This window comes from Macaca thibetana, chromosome 10 (genome assembly GCF_024542745.1).
Source record: "Macaca thibetana thibetana isolate TM-01 chromosome 10, ASM2454274v1, whole genome shotgun sequence".
NCBI classification, from domain to species: Eukaryota; Metazoa; Chordata; class Mammalia; order Primates; family Cercopithecidae; genus Macaca; species Macaca thibetana.
This window is the reverse complement of record NC_065587.1, coordinates 6,882,718-6,899,870: the sequence shown is the minus strand read 5'-3', so window position 1 is coordinate 6,899,870 and position 17,153 is coordinate 6,882,718. Positions and strand designations below refer to the sequence as shown.

The window sequence follows — 17,153 nt, the reverse complement described above, 5'->3', positions numbered from 1 at the left end:
GGTTGGTATTGATCCAGCCCTGCACCCTCGCAGGAGCTGATGCCACAGAACCTTGCACAGCACTTGGTCTGAGTCACGGCTCCCACCCCACTCACTCCAGGACCTGGGCACCCAAACCCCTTTCCCCACATTCAAGTCCAAATGTCTCCTGACCTCTTTGAACTTCTGCCAGTCTCCTCCTCTGACCAGTCCAGGACTAGCAGGCAGCCAGTTCCAGGACGCTGCCAAGTCTGACAGCCGTTCCTCCAGTCCATGGTGCCCTAAATGCCAGGACACCAGCCAGCCAGGCCACAAAGCCGGGAGCAACCACTGCCTCAGGTCAGAGGCTCTCCTTGTGATCGGGGTTGAGGGCAGCTTCCCACAGCCCTGGGAAGCTGTTGCCAGCCCACTGATGGGTGTGAAGCTGGGAGTTGGCCTTTTGGCGAACTGAGGACTTACGCGGCCTGGGAGAGCTGCTCAGGGCCATTCTGAGTTCTGGGAATGCAACTGAGATCCAGACTGACCACTGCTCTCATGGGAAACCGAGCAAAATGAAATGAAAGGAAGAGAATTAAATAAAAGTCGGCAAGAGATGGGTCAGCTGGTGAGAAAATCTGTAGCAGAGGAGTCATGGAGAGGGAGCTACTCTGTATTTCACGATGAGGAAGGCTTCTTAGAGGTGGTGTGTTTGAAGCTGGGACCTAAATGACAAATAGGAAATCTGGGGCTAGGGCCTCTGCCAGGCAGCAGAAGCAGCAGAAGCAAAGATGTTAGAGCAGATTCAAGGAAGCAGGACCCTGTGTGGGGGAGTGATAAGGAGGAGGGGGCCGGGCTGGAGAGATGATGGCTGATGCAGATTGAGTGCGTAATGTCCCAGGAACCCCTGGAAGCACTTTACCCAGGTTAATTTCTTCAGTCCTTGCGGCAAACCAATGCCGTCAGCCCTGCTTTACAGATTGGGAAATAGAGGCACCGTGAGATGAAGTAACTTTCTTTCTTTCTTTCTTTTCTTTTTTTTTTTTGAGACAGTCTTGCTCTGTCACCAGGCTGGAGTGCAATGGCGCGATCTCGGCTCACTGCAACCTCCGCCTCCCGGGTTCAAGCGATTCTCCTGCCTCAACCTCCCAAGTAGCTGGGACTACAGGCACCCACCACCATGCCTGGCTAATTTGTGTGTGTGTGTGTGTGTGTGTGTGTGTGTGTGTGTGTGTGTGTGTGTTTAGTAGAGATGGGGTTTCACTATGCTGGCCAGGATGGTCTCTATCTCCTGACCTCATGATCTGCCCGCCTTGACCTCCCAAAGTGCTGGGATTACAGGCGTGAGCCACGGCGCCGGGCAGAGGTGAAGTAACTTTCTGATCTTAGCTGATTATCTCCTGACAACTCAGGAGGGGAGGTGCTTTTGGGTTAATCTGCATTTCATACTGAGGCCCAGGAAGCTGAAGCAACTGGCCCAAGTTAACCCAGCTGGGAACTGGCAGGCAGAGTGGCTCAGTCTGTGCCCCAGGCTGCCACGTGTCCTTTCAGGAGGCCCTGTTGTGCTGGACAGCACTGCACGAGGGCTGTGGGTGGGCTGTCTCCCTCCCCTGGCCCCAGAAGCCCTCTCCTTGCCTGTCTTGAGTGACTGTGTTGCCAGGCAGTCAGCATGGGCTTTGCAAACTGACAGACGTGTTTCTAATCTCAGTTCGGTCACTGACAAGGTCAGAGACCTTGAGCAAGTCACTTAACCCTGCCGTGCCTGTGCCTACTGTGTCCCCTCCAAAGCTCAGGTTGAAATTTAATTGCCATTGTGACAGTATTAAGACATGGATCCTTTAAGAGATAATGAGGACTGGCTGTGGTGGCTCACACCTGTAATCCTAGCACTTTGGGAGGCCAAGCTAGGCGAATCACCTGAGGTCAGGAGTTTGAGACCAGTCTGGCTGACATGGCAAAACCCCGCCCCAACTACAAATACAATAGAATTAGCCAGGCGTGACAGCAGGTGCCTGTAATCCCAGCTACTTAGGAGGCTGAGGCAGAAGAATCACTTGAACCTGGAAGGTGGAGGTTGCAGCAAGCTGAGATTGCGCCATTGCACTCCAGCCATTATCCTGAGGGTCCGACCTGTCTCGCTCTCCCTTCCTCTCCCTATGCCATGTTATGATGCAGCCAGACATCCCTCACTTGATATGGCCCCTCAATGTTGAACTTTCCAGCCTCCAGAACCGTAAGCTAAATAAATCCCTTTTCTTTATAAATGATTCGATCTCAGGTTTTCTGTGATAGCAGAGCAGACCGACTAAGACAGCACTGCAGTCTCCCCGTCCGTGAAACGGAGGTGTTCAGGGCCACTTCTCCCTGAGCAATTGTGAGGACGAGATGAGGGATGTGACAAGGGTGCTGGGCACAGCGGTGGCCATCACAACCCAGGACGTGGGGATGGTGACTGTCTGTTTCCCACAGCAGGCTGCTCTACCTCCGGCTGCCAGTCATGACAATAACCAAGCCACCAACTCCTGGTGCCTTCTGAGGACTCGGCCCCAGAGAGCGCTTAACCCTGGACACCCCTGCTGAGTGGCAGGCATTTCACCCCCGCTTAACAGGGAGCTGAGACTCAGAACGTTTGCGTAAATAACCCAGGGCCCAGCAGCCAGGAAATGTCAGTGTCAGGATCAGAACAGGGGCTCAGAAACACTCCAGTCACACTTGCCCTGTGGTTCCAGAATCGCGCTTTCCTTTCTGTGCACCCCACACGCTCCCCTGCACAGGGGCCTGGAAGCCACTAGGCCCCTCAGGGAACCTGGGCTCAGATAGGAGCACCCCACAAAACCTGGGGTCCATCCTCCTGGAGGGGAAAATAAAGCTTCCTGGCTTGGAAGACAAGGAGGAGGGGACAGGGACTGAGCGCAGAGCCCTCTCAGGGCCCAGAGATGGCAACAAGCCGGGGAGAAGGTTGCCTGGGAGTGTTGTCTCCAGCACCCTCTGGGTACCCATCATGGGGTAGGGGTGGGCTGGGTGGGGGGCACTCCAGGTAACCGGCCAAGGGCTGTATGGACAGACCACCCCTGGAGCCTGGGTTGCCAAGAGACAGGGCTTCCAGGTGTGGGGGGCTGCCAAGCCTGGCATTGGCCAGGGTGCTGGAAAAGCCATAGTGTGGCCTGATGGCCCAGTGAGCAGGTAGAGCAGGCCACAGGACAGATAAGGGCAGCTAAGGAGTGGGAGCAGGAACCAGGGCCTTGTCACCCTGCCATCATCTTGTCATCAAGCCCACGAGGACCTGTCACCCTGCCAGGACAGATACCTGAGAGGGGCTTTTTTTTTTTTTTTTTTTTTTTTTTTTGAGACACAGTCTTGTTCTGCCACCCAGGCTGGAGTGCAGTAGCACGGTTTCAGCTCACTGCAACCTCCACCTCCAGGGTTCAAGTGATTCTCCTGCCTCAACCTCCCAAGTAGCAGTGATTACAAGCACCTGTCACCAGGCCTGGCTAACTTTTGTATTTTTAGTACAGATGGGATTTCACCATGTTGGACAGGCTGGTCTCAAACTCCTGATCTCCAGTGATCCACCTGCCTCCACCTCCCAAAGTGCTGAGATTCCAGGTGTGAACCACTGTGCCTGGTTAAGAGAGGCTCTTGATGCCTTCTCACTCACCCTTGGCTGGTGGCCACCTCCCACCAATTCTCCCTCCTCAATCCTGAATCGATCTTTGCTCCATGGTCCAGCCACCCTCCCTCTCGCTGTGAGTGCCTGCTGGTGTTGTAGTCTTCCAGCTGGACCACCTCCGTCTCTCCCCCATTTCCCCAGTGGATTATCTGGGGACCATCATCCCCACATTGCTCCAAACCTGCATCCTCCCCCGAAGGTGACAGGGACCTTCAGTCACACACCTGCCTCTCCACCAAGCCCCTGACATCAGAAACATAGTGAAGTGTCCCTTCCTTCTTGGGGAAAAGATGGAGATGCACTAGTTGACTCCTCTTGTCACTTCAGTCCCTTGATGTGTTTGCACCTCTCAGAAGGACAAATCCCACCCCGTTGCTGCCAGCTGACCATGCAGCGCTCACAGGCTTCCCGTGAGAAGCCTTGCCTCAAAACACTGCCAACTTGAGCTTGGCTGGTGCTTCCAAGGAGCACCTTGACAGACAGATGTGTGGGCCAGGCGCAGTGGCTCACACATGTAATCTCAGCACTTTGGGAGGCCAAGGTGGGAGGATTATTTGAGCCCAGGAGTTCAAGACCAGCCTGGGAAAGATGGTGAGGCTTCGTCTCTATTAGAAATAAAGAGAGGAAGAGGGAAGGAAGGAAGGAAGGAAGGAAGGAAGGAAGGAAGGAAGGAAGGAAGGAAGGAAGGAAGGAGAGAAGGAGGAAGGGAGGGAGATAGGGAGGGAGGGAAGGAAGGAATGGAGGGAGGAAGGGAGGGAGGAAGGAAGGGAAAGGGAAAAAGAGGGAGGGAGGGAGGGAGGAAGGAAGGAAGAGGAAGAGAAGGGAAGGGAAAGGAAGGGAAGGGAGAGGGTTGAGTGGTGGCCTTCAATGGATGGTCAGTAGTGCTCCAGGCCCCTCCCCTCAGCAGGTGCTCCTGCTCCTTCAAGAGAAGTCCAGCCCCAGACCAGGGACTCCCTCCCTTTGGCCTCTAGAAAACCTGCAAATGAGCCATCGTCCCATCCCCTTCCTGACAAGTCTGAGGAGCATGGTGCCCCTGCCCCCATGCCCCTGCCAATCCTCTACCCCTGCTGAGCCCCCTCCAGCCCTGACTCTCCCACCAGCATCATTAACAACCCCCTGCCCCACAACCTCTGCTTCTGCAGCCCTTCTGCCAGGAAGCTGCTTCACCACTGGGATCTCTCCTGTAGGCGTCCTCCTTGCCCCTCTCCTCTGCTTCCAGACTGCCCCCTTCCCTCCTCCTGCAACCCACCCCCTGCTTTGACTCACATGCCCACTGCACCATCCACACCTGTCCCTGTGGTTGACAACATCCTTTGGTGACCTCATCCCCTGGTTCCTTGCCTTTCTTTCTGTCCCCTTCCTGTCCCCATTCATGGAGACCTCAGCATCCACATCCCAGCCCCTCAAGCCTTGAGTTCTTAGATGACCTTGCCCTCCAACCCACCCACTCCCACCCATACCTTCACTTGGTCACCACCAGTAACTCCTCTGCCCCCAGGATCTCATTACCATCCTCCCTCCAAGGACCCCCAGCTCTTCCTCTACAGGAAAACTTTTCCCCTATCCATTTAGGTTCTATAATCAAGGGTCTACAAATTAACTGACAATAGACAGATGAGCAGGAGAAAACACAAAGTTTATCTACGTATGCACAAAGGAGTTACTCAGTAGTGAACACCCACAGGTTAAGGTTTATATACCAGCTTAACCAAGCATGGCAGGGCTGGGAGAAGTTTGGAACTTCAGTGAGGAAATATGGAAGGTTCCATGTTCTGGTAAGATTTCAAATGTTTTCACTTTAAAATCATCTTTATACCCAAACTGTGAGCCCTTCACCACAGATGCTCCAGCCCCTCTGACACCCCAAGTCACTGGCCTTACAGGACTCCTACAACCCACAGCCCCCCAAATCCCTCCCCTCCCTCCTTCCTCAGCTTACATTCATAGCCCCCATGACACCCTTTCCCCTGCAAACACCTTCAACTCTTCCATCCCCCTTTCCCTCAGTCATGCTACCTGCAAAAAATCCTAGCCCCTTCCAAGTATTCCATGCTGTCTTGAGAACAGGTGGAAGTTGCTGGAGAAAATAACACAACCCTGTGAGCTCTCCTTAGTGTGTGACCACTGATCTCATGGGGCCCCTCAGGGCTGGTGGACAACCCCACTACACTTCTTGGGTAAATCTGCCCTTTCTCCTTTCACCTTCTCCACCTTCCCTATGTCGCCAGCACCCTCCTCTTCATCTGCTGACCTGGTGACCTTATGCCATGCTTTACAGAGAAAACAGATACAATCTCATCTCTTGTTTAAAACAGGCCTCTGTGTTCATACCCAGGCCTCAGCCCTCTCAGTCACAATGGATGATTGCTTCCTGGCCTCCCTGCTAGCCCTTGGGCACGTTCCTCCTCCCACTGTGCTCCTCTTCCCTAAAGACTGGAGCCAGCAAGAGCTGTTTATCTTTTGCATGATCCAGCTCTTCATCTCTCCCTGGTCTTCCGGTCCCTCCCAGCTCTCCCCATCCCTCCTTGGTCTCTCCATCCCTTCCAGGTCTCCCCATTCCTCCCTGGTCTCCCCGTCTGCATACAAACCCACTTTAATGCCTCCACCTTTTAAAAATCCCTCTAATGACCCCATCTCTCCCTCAAACTTCTGCTCCTCTCCCCCCTCCCCTTCACAGGAAACAGAGCCAATGCCCTGACAGTCTTTAGTAGAGACAGAGTTTCTCCATGTTGGCCGGGCTGGTCTCCAACTCCTGACCTCAGGTGATCCACCTGCCTTGGTCTCCCAAAGTGCTGAGATCACAGGCGTGAGCCACCGTGCCCGACCAAATCTCAAGTATTTTTTTACAGGCTTACAAATGGCATAACACAGCCTCAACTCCATCCACTTCTCCCCATCTCCAGCTCTGCCCCACTAGTCCAAGCTGCCACCTCTCTGGGCTCCTGCGGTACCTGCTATGTGGTCCTCCTGCTACCAGTTCCACCTCCAGAGCCCCTTCTTCACAACCCACAAGCCCAGCTTCTTCACTCTTCACTTATTCGCATGAGCAATGCAGTGGAACCTTGCAAAATTCTCTGGAGAACTATTTTGTTCATTTGTTGTCTTTTATTTTTTTCCCACAATCCATACACACACACACACACACACACACACACACACACACACACATATATATTTTAAAAGACAGAGTCTCTCTCTGTCACCAGGCTGGAGTGCAGTGGTATGATCTCGGCTCACTGAAACCTCCGACTCCCTGGTTCAAGCGATTCTCCTGTCTCAGCCTCCCAAGTAGCTGGGACTACATGTGCACGCCGCCACGCCCAGCTAATTTTTGTATTTTTAGTAGAGACGGGGTTTCACCATGTTGACCAGGATGGTCTCGATCTCCTGACCTTGTGATCCACCCACCTCGGCCTCCCAAAGTGCTGGGATGACAGGCGTGAGCCATCACACCTGACCTGGAAAGGGTATCATTTTAGTGTTTACTCATTCATTCATCACCTGTTGAGAGCTACTGTGGACTAGATTCAGGGATAGAAGTTGAGGACTCTGTACTGAGCAAGACAGACATGGTCTTCACTCTCCTGGAGCTTACAGCCAGGCAGAGAGTCAGCCAGAGAAAGCAATTACTCACATATTTTATCTGAATCCAATGAATGAGTGCCGTGAAAGAAAAGTTCAGGGGCCAAAAGAGTTTTAATTGGAACTGAGCCAGCAGGGTGTCCTCCCTGAGGAAATGGCAATTTGGTGACAACCTGAGGCCCTGGGAAGTTAGAGAACCCAGAAGTGGGGGAACCTGGGTCTCAGGGGCAGGCAGGGCTTAGGGGCTTCAAAGACCTTTGAACTTTACCTTGAGAGGAAAAAGGAGTAGGGAGGGACAATATTCGCCTTGCGCCTTGCATGGTAATCAATTACGCACGGGCCAGGTTGGAGGTGGGCAAGCTCGAGGCAGGTAAACTCATTAAGAGGATACTGTAGTAACCTGTAAGAAATGACACCTGCCAGGGACAGTGGCCTTGCAGCAGAGGAACACATGCCTCTGGGTTTATGTAGGATTTTCCAAGGGGTGCAGAGGCACAGGTAATGTTAAGGGAGTGGTTTCCCGAGTTCTCTCCTAAAACTGTCCTCCTGAGACCCTGCCACTGTAGGAGACCCGAGGTCTGTTCTCTTTCTCCCTGTCCTTCAGCATTGTCCCTTTTCTCCACCACTCAGAAGAAAGGCCTTGCCAGGGGAATGTGGGGCTGGGATGGGCTAGGGAAGTGGCCATTTAGGTGCAAAACAAAAGGACAATGGCGACACCAGGGTTGTGTTGGACTCTGTTGCCTGAATAACAAATCCTTTTGCAACTTAAGGGACTTCTAATGCTTTACCTTCCACAAAGCTGAGTGAGACCCTAAATGAGTTTGCAGCTGATAAATCATTAAAAATCTGGCCATTTGAGTATCACTTGAGCCCAGGAGTTCAAGACCAGCCTGGGCAACATGGCAAGATCCTGTCACTACAAAATGTTTAAAAATTAGTCAGGGATGGTGGCATGCACCTGTGGTCCCATCTACTTGGGATGCTGGGGTGGGAGGATTGCTTGAGCCCAGGAGGTTGAGGCTGACGTGAGCTGGGATCACAGCACTGCAGTCCAGCCTGGGCAACAGAGTGAGATCTTGTCTAAATAAATAAGTAAATCATCATCATCATAATTTTTCTAGACAGATTTCTATGTCGTTTTTGGATAAAGGAGTGACCCTGCTATGACAAACTCTCATTCCCACTCTTTTTTTTTTATGTGAGTGGCTTCTTAGCATTTGCCTTATAAAAATTAAGTTATAAGCATGAACCCGGGAGGCGGAGCTTGCAGTGAACCGAGATCGTGCCACTGCACTCCAGCCTGGGTGACAGAGCCAGACTCCGTCTCAAAAAAAAAAAAAGTTATAAATAGAATTAATACTGAGTTCTGTCTCATTCTAGTAAATAAGTAATGCTTGTGTATTGAGAATATTTGTGATGATAACTCAGTCCAGCAGGAATAAATGTTTTAACAGAACCTTTTGATCACAGAAAATATAAATTTTTCTATTTAGTTTTGTTATAGGACCACGATCTCTAAAAGCCTTTCAAGCATAAAAAATTTATAAAATTCTGTAATAGAAGTGGATGGCAAAATGAGTTCAAGGCCAAAAAAAAAAAAAAAGAGTGATGAGAACATTTTTACTGTTGAAGATGAGCTTGTGTATTTTTAAATGTATACAGTAAGTTTCAAATTACTGGGGAATATTTAACATATATTTAAAAGAGCGATTGAGTTTACACATACACACACACACACACACACACATGAACCTGCATTCTTTGCAACTATTTACACTTACACTCACAAAGAAAAATTTTAGGTTGGAGGCAGTGGCTCATGCCTGTAATCCCAATGCTTTGGGAGGCTGAGGTGAAAGGATCACTTGAGCCCGGGAGTTCAAGACCAGCCTAGGCCTCACATAGTGAGACCTCATCTCTAATAAAAAAGAAAAGAAAAGAAAAAAAATTAGATATTGACAGTGTTCAGAAAACACAACCCCAAAATATAGCACCTGGGTATGTTGAATATGTTGAGCTGAAGGAATTTGAGAAACAGCAGGTGCAGGAAGAACTCCCTAACCTCCTCCTTCTCCCCTGAAGCCATGCAATCCTCCAGTGAGAGGGGCCTCTCCTCTGCTCAGAGGGAAGGGGCACCCTCATCTCTGAAGATGGAATGATGTCAAAGGAATCAAACCAATAGTCTTGCTAAGCTTTCCCATTTCCCACCCTTGGCTCAGACCCCTTTGTCCACTGAGTTTCCCACGCCTCTCTACCCTACATCAAACCTGGCATCAGAACACTCAGCTTGTGTGTGTCTTTGGGTCTTTATTTCCTTATGAAGGCTCCCGAGTCATGGAAAACTTACAGTAAATAAACTGGTATGTTTTTCTCTTGTGAATCTAAATTTCATCAGTCCAAACTACGGGGCCCCAGCCAAGGAACCTAAGATAGTGCTATGGTTCGAATGGTTTTGGTCCCTCCAAAACTCATGTGGAAACTTAATCCCCAATGCAATGGTATTGGGAGGTGGGGCCTAATAGGGGTGTTTAGGTCTTGAGGGTGGAGCCTCATGGATGGATTAGTGTTGCTATAAAAAGAGGTCGAGGGAATGGTTTGTTCACTTTCAATCTCACACCGTGTGAGGATACAGTGTTCCTCCCACTCCCCCTTCCCACTTCCATCTTCTGCAGTGTGAGGACACAGCAAGAAGGCCCTCGCCAGACACCAGATGCTGGTGCCTTGGTCCGTGTGAGGACACAGCAAGAGGGCCTTCACCAGGCACCAGATGCTAGTGCCTTGATCCCAGACTTTCCAGCATCCAGACTGTGAGAAATACATTTTTGTTCTTTATAAATTACCCAATTCTTCATAAGTTACAGCAGCACAAAATGGACAAAGATAGATGCATAGATGAAAATTATCTTTTTCCTCCCCTATTTTTATTTTTTTTGAGATAGAGTCTCACTCTGTAGCCCAGGTGGGAATGTAGTGGCACAATCTCAGCTCACTACAACCTCTGCCTCCCAGGTTCAAACGATCCTCCTGCCTCAACCTCCCAAGTAGCTAGGATTATAGCTGTGGCCACCATGCTTGGCTAATTTTTGTGTTTTTAGTAGAGATAGGGTTTCACCATATTGGCCAGGCTAGTCTCAAACTCCTGACCTCAAGTGATTCACCCACTTTGGCCTCCGAAAGTTCTGGGATTACAGGCATGAGCCACCACACCCTGCCAATGAAAGTTTTGTATATTTATTTATTTAATTTTTTTGAGATGGTAGTCTTGCTCTGCCACCCAGGCTGGAGTGCAGTGGTATAATCTCAGCTCACTGCAACCTCTGCCTCCTGGGTTCAAGTCATTCTCCTGTCTCAACCTCCCCAGTAGCTGTGACTGCAGGCGCATGCCACCACACCCAGCTACTTTTTGTATTTTTAGTACAGAATGGGTTTCACCATGTTGGCCAAGTTGGTCTCAAACTCCTGACCTCAAGCAATCCACCCACGTTGGCTTCCCAAAGTGCTGGGATGATAGGCATGAGCCACTGCGCCTGACCTGCTCCCCTATAATATTGATTTTTAAATGCACAAGGGAATACACTGTTTTTTCCCAGAGGTTTTGGGGGCCAGGAGCAAAATTCCTGGAGGCCCAATCCAGATGAGGATAGTGGCAGAGGAGGCGGAGAGAAGCAAATGTTTGGAGGGTCTTTAGGAGGTTGGTCACTATGGCCTGATGTCAGGTTGGATGTAGGGTGGGAGAGAATGAGGTGGACCAAAGAGGGTGCTTAGGTTACTGACTTAAGGACATGGGGAGGGGTCACTAACATGGGGAAAATGGCAGAGTTGAAGGTTGGACAAAGAAAGTGATGCTCTCCTAGCTGGGTGTGGTGGCTCACGCCTGTAATCCCAGCTCTCTGGGAGGCTGAGGACGCGGGCAGATCAGGAGTTCGAGACCAACCTGGTCAACACAGTGAAACCGCATCTCTACAAAAAATACAAAAACTAGACAGGTGGGTGGTGCACACCTGTAATCCCAGCTACTTGGAAGGTTGAGACAGGAGAATTGCTTGAACCCAGTGAGGCAGAGGTTGCAGTGAGCCAAGATCGTGCCACTGCACTCCAGCCTGGGTGACAGAGCAAGATTCCTTCTCAAAAAAATAAAGGAAGTTGATGCTCTCCCTCTCCCCTCTCAGTCATCCACGTGCCCAGCACTACCGAGTTTCAGCGGGTGTCAGAGAGATTTCCAGCTTCCTGCCGTGTTTGGCCCTGTGGTCAGCTGCCCTGCTGACCCTCAGTTTCCTTGACTCCGTGATCCACTCTGCTCAGGAGACATCCAGAAGAGCTTACAGCCCCAACATGGCCCCTGTAGGGCCTTTCCCCCTGTGACGACTTGCTGGTCCCATGGGGGCCATCTCCATAGCCTCCTCCCTTGTCCCTCTTCCCCCAAACCCATCTCCACTCTGGTGAACTCAGACCCAAGACTTTTGAGCAAGGCTGCTAAAGTGGGGTAGGGAGGCTCCAGATATTCCAGAAAAAGCAGGGGCAAGTTGTCTGGGAGGTTGTAAGATACTGAGTTTGGTTCTGGATGTGTTAACCTGGTCGTGACCACAGCACATCCAGGAAGACAGCCAGGGGCAGCAGACTCTATTAGAGTAAACCATGGGAAGGACTCAGCAGAAGTGCTGGCCAGGCACAGCCACTGTGGCTGCTAAACCCAGCTCTGTGGCCATAGATGCTCTGGACCTAGAGATGGCCCTCGTCACATGGTGGACGGAAGGCATGGAGTCCAGGCCTTGGCAGTACTGACTCCATCACCCGGGCTAGCTAAAGGACAATGTCTGTGTGGAGTATCCTGTGGGGGATGAAAAAGGCAGTGCCTACTGGGGACCATGCTGCCTGGGCAGGGGAGAGTCCATCATCATTGACAGACGGGAGGATGCTGGGCCCTAGCAATGTGACCTCTGGTGTGTGTCAGGGGGTGTCCATCTGACTTCACCATGCCCTGCTAATGTGAGCAATTCTCTTCCCCCAGAACCAGGACAGTTGGAGGGAAGGTGTGTAGGACAGGAAACTCCCTGGGTTTTATTCTGTGGACACAGCCAATCTGAGAAGCATCCCAGCCACAAGGACCAGTGCCGATGGGTGGGGACCTGAGGCCTGGATTGAGCTGGGGGGGAATTCGTTCACAGATGTAAGAAGGAACCACATGAATGGATGGACCCAACAGGGTCCATACATACAGCAGAATATTATTCAGCCCTAAAAAGGAAGGAAATTCTGACCCCTGATAAAACATGGGTGAACCTTGAGGACATGATGCTCCGAGAAATAAGCCAGACACAAAAGGACAAATGCTGTATGATTCCACTCATGGGGGCCCCTAGAGTAGTCAGATTCATAGAGATGGGATGGTGGTTGCCAGGGGCTAGGCGAAGGGGCATGGGCAGTTAGTGTTTAACAGGGGTTGTTGCAGTTTGGAAAGATGAGAAAGTTGTAGGGGTGGATGCTGCTGATGTTTGCACATGATGCGAATGTACTTAATGCAACTGAACTATACATTTAAAATGGTTAAAATGGCAAATTTTATGTCATATATATTTTACCACAATTTTAAAAGGAAAAAAAAGAGTGCATTGCAGGCAGAGCCAGGACACCGGGCCAAGGATTGAGGTGCAGAGGTGAGGCGAGGCGGGCACTGGGCCCATCAGTGTTCCCCGCCTGTTGCTGCCAGTGTGGGTTGGGAAATGTTGGGCAAGGTGTGTGGAGGTGGAAGGTCCAGGTGCAGCCTGGGGCACTGGGAGGAGGACAGCAGCAGGCAAAGGGCTGTTCTCACATATGTTCTGTCCCCTACCCTGAATCTGGTTTCTATCCCCTTTTTGCCCATGGCTGGAATTAGCCAGTTCTCCCATTGGCAGAAATGTCTCTGTGAATGGATCAAGATGTCTGGCAGTTTGGCAGAGAAGCTGAAACCTCCCACAGAGTCAGTCCTCATGGTGCTGGGTTTGGTAACTGGGTGAGGGATGCCAGCTCTCATTTTGCCAGCGGTGCAGGGAGAAGAGGTCAGGCTGACACTGTCTGGACGCAGTGTGCCCACACAGAGCTGGCATGGTCGGGGTGGCAATGATCTGTATTGTCGGCTTTAGAGAGGAAATAGACACTAGAGTTCGAGCACCTCCTTGCTCCCCTTCATGAATGTTGGAGTGGTGTACCATCAATTCTTGTGATTCATGGTGGTTACATTTATAAAGTCTCCACAGACACTGGATCAGCCAAGACTGAGTCATTGCTCCTAGGGGACGGATGGGGTTAGGTTCCATTCAGGCTCTGGGCACATTTTTGTCAACTGATGGATACATAACCTTGTTTTATGTGTGTTCCTGGTTAAAGACACCTTAATTGATAACCTGTTTTGTTTTTTGTTTGCTTGTTTGTTTGAGACAGAGTGTAACTGTCGGCCAGGCTGGAGTACAATGGTGTGATCTCTGCTCACCGCAAACTCTGCCTCCTGGGTTCAAGTGGTTCTCTCACCCCAGCCTCCCAAGTAGCGGGCATTACGGGCATCATGCCCAGCCAGTTTTTGTTATTTTGTAGAGATAGGGTTTCACCATGTTGGCCAGGCTGGTCTCGAACTCCTCCTGGTCTCAGGTGATCCATCCGCCTTGGCCTCCCAACGTGCTGGGATTCCAGGCGTGAGCTACTCTGCCCGGCTGATAACCTGTATATTGTTGATTCATTAACCTTGAACCCACAGCAAACAGCACTAGAACTCACACCTGAAGGAGCTTCTCTAATGCATGAACTTGTTGTTTTTATCTGAGACAGGGTCTCCCAAAGTCTGATATCGAAAAGTGGTACTGGACGGGCGCAATGGTTCACGCCTGTAATCCTAACACTTTGGGAGGCCGAGGCAGGAGGATCACCTGAGGTCAGGGGTTCAAGACCAGCCTGGCCAACATGGTGAAACCCCGTCTCTACTAAAAATACAAAATTAGCCAGACATGGTGGCGCATGCCTGTAATCCCAGCTGCTGGGGAGGCTGAGGCAGGAGAATCACTTGAACCCAGGAGACGGGGGTTGCAGTGAGCCGAGATCGTGCCACTGCACTCCAGCCTGGGTGACAGAGTGAGACTCCCTCTCAAAAAAAAAAAAAAAAAAAAAAAAAAAAAAAAAAAAAAAAAGGAAAGTGGTTCTTAGTGTTCACTTACGGATGTTGCCAATCGATCCCACATCATATCACGAGTACCGGGAACTAGAATTTGAAGACCACAAGGAAATGGACATTTACGACTCCTGGAAAATAGCACTTCCTTACCCAAGCATCCATGCCATCTGACGACGATTTGACACATGAATTCACTTTTCCTACTTCCAAAGTGCCTCAGCCACCAGTCCTCTCCATTCTTCCAAGTAGTGTCTATGTCTGATGTGAGCAGAGCACAGCCACAACTCTTTGTACCATGGGCAAGGCAGTCACTTTGCTTTTGAGGGAATAGTTCAAGAGATACAAAGTCGTCTCCCTGGGGACTGAACACTGAGTTCAAGATAAGCAATGTTTGTAACTCTGCGCTGGCAGCCAAGAGCTGGATCCCGATTGCAGATGGGGCTATGTGTAGCAGTGAGAGTGGGAGACACAGAGACAGGGACTGAGAGAGAGAGAGAGACAGATGGGATCAGGGATAAAGGCAGCACTGCTAGGCACTGTGCTGGGTGCTTTCTGTTCATCACATTTAACTTCACAATGCCCCTCACACAACTGCTTTCTCCCCCATGGTACAGATATAAAAACTGAAGCTCTGAGAGATGAAATGATGCTTGCAAGGCTTGTGCATTGGCTGTCTGATGCCAAAATTTGCAGTCTCAACCATGATATCATGTGCCTGTCCCACTGGAGGCTGGATAAGGGGGGCTCAGAGAGTTGGGCCATGAAACCCTTGCCCAGCCGGGTTCTCTCTTTTTCTCTGGAAAGTGGGGAGGGCCCCCAGCTGCTGTCTACATGCAGTGATAAAGAGGGGGTGAGTCCTCAGCCCTGCTCCTGTCCTGCCCACATCTGGGTCACACTGGAGATGACATATGTCCAGTGTGACTGGCCAAGAATGAGTGCCGGTGGACAGGATACAAATGCCTGTGGCTGGTGGCAGGGTGACTAAATTTCGGGCCTTCAGTCACAGTCTCAAATTCCCGTGCCAGGGCCTGGCCTTCCTGTCATTAGTCCTAAGTCTGGTCATGCAATGCAGGAGGGATGGGTGGGTACAGGAGGCTAGAGATTCTGACCCCAGCTGTCCCAGCCAGAAGCCTCAGTTCTTCAACCCAGAAGTCTCAGTTCCGCCGCAGCCCGGAGTGTGAGGTGGAGTTGGAGGGCAGTTAGGGCAGGACTGTAGGTAATGCCCCCCTCCAGCAAAGCCAACATGTCAGGAACGGGTGGGACCTCTGTCTGGTTCCCAGCTCTCCTGACTTTCCCCAGGACTTAGGACCTGACCCTGCCTTGCTGTGGGCCTCCATCTACAAAGTGTCTATGTGATGAGGCAGTCAGCCCAGGTATTCACTATGACCTGAAGCTCCCATGCCCTGGAATTCCTGCCCAGAGACAGGAGGCAGCCCTGCTCCCAGCTCTGCTACCCCTCCAGGCAAGGCAAAAGCAAGGAATGCAGCAGACTGGGGAAGCTCAGGTGAACATGAACCACCTAACCAGTCCAGGTGCTTCTCAGGTGACATTTGGAATCCTAACAGCAATGTCATCACCAGTCACTCTGCCATTGAGAACACTGAGCCACAGAGAGGGCGGAGGCCTGACCCCAAAGCTCTCTGCGTTCCTCCAGGTCTCAGGGAGAGGGGGAGGATTTCCTGGTCCACTCCAGTTGGGGTCGGTATGGCCTGGCAGACCTGGGTCCTCCAGTGAACAGCTCTAGACCAAGGTCTAACTTCTCCCCATGGACTGCTGTGGGCTTGCTCCACCCAGTGCCAGGGGTAGCTCAAGGTCAAGGGGCCTCCTAGGCATCTCTTAAGGGCATGCTACTATCCGAATGTTTGTGTCCCCACTAAAGGTCATCTGTTGAAGTCCTACCCCTTAAGGTGATGGTCTTTGGAGGCGGGGGCCTTTGGAAGGTGATTTGATGAGAAGGTGGCACCCTCATGAATGGGATTGGTGCCCTTATCAAAGAGGCCCAGAGGTGAGGATGTGGCAAGATGGCACCTTCTATGAGCCATGCCTCTCACCAGGGACTGAATCTGCTGGCATCTTGAACTTGGGCTTTCCAGCCTCCAGAACTGTGAGAGAGAGAAATATGCCAGGTGAAGTGGCTCACCCCTGTAATCCCAGCATTTTGGGAGGCTGAGGTGGGCGATCACTTGAGGTCAGGAGTTCTAGACTAGCCTGGCCAACATGGTGAAACCCCATCTCTACTAAAAACACAAAAAATTAGTCAGGCGTGGTGGCGCATGCTTGTAATCCCAGCTACTCGGGAGGCTGAGGCAGGAGAATTGCTTGAACCCGGGAGGCAGAGGCTGCAGTGGGCCAAGATCGCGCCACTGCACTCCAGCATCGCAGGGAAAACAAAGAGAGAAATAAATCGCTTGTTTGTAAGCCCCTCCGCTTACCGTATTTCGTTTTCGCACCAGAAAGGACTAAGATAGAGCACCAGGAATCATCTAGGCCTCAGTTTCCCAAACCACTCCCCACTCCCCAGTTCCTCCCGTCATTCACATTTTTTACTTACAAAGGAAACTTTGAAATGGACACTTCCTGTTACTGTCATTCAATAAAAAAATCCCCAGCACTTGAAGGCAATCACACAGAAAGCCTGCAGCAACGCAGCCAGTAGACGCTTCAGGTGGTGGTGCCTGCTTTAGGCTGGCTCTCCCCGGGTCAAAAGGGACGTGATAAAGTGTCAGAGGGATGTTAAGGATCAAGTGGGCACCAACTGTGACTCCCCTCTCACCCTCCCCACCCCCCCGACTTAATGGATGACAAAGA

General features: G+C 51.1%; 3 protein-coding genes across 3 annotated transcripts in view; 2 read left to right on the top strand and 1 right to left on the bottom strand.

The window, feature by feature from the left end:
• The window catches only part of SULT4A1 (sulfotransferase family 4A member 1), a 996,812-nt gene that overhangs the window by 78,168 nt on the left and 901,491 nt on the right, over positions 1–17,153 (bottom strand). The window lies entirely within an intron of this gene.
• Positions 1–17,153, top strand: part of PARVB (parvin beta) — a 695,786-nt gene that overhangs the window by 434,944 nt on the left and 243,689 nt on the right. The window lies entirely within an intron of this gene.
• SAMM50 (SAMM50 sorting and assembly machinery component) overlaps positions 1–17,153 on the top strand; it is a 718,434-nt gene that overhangs the window by 626,171 nt on the left and 75,110 nt on the right. The window lies entirely within an intron of this gene.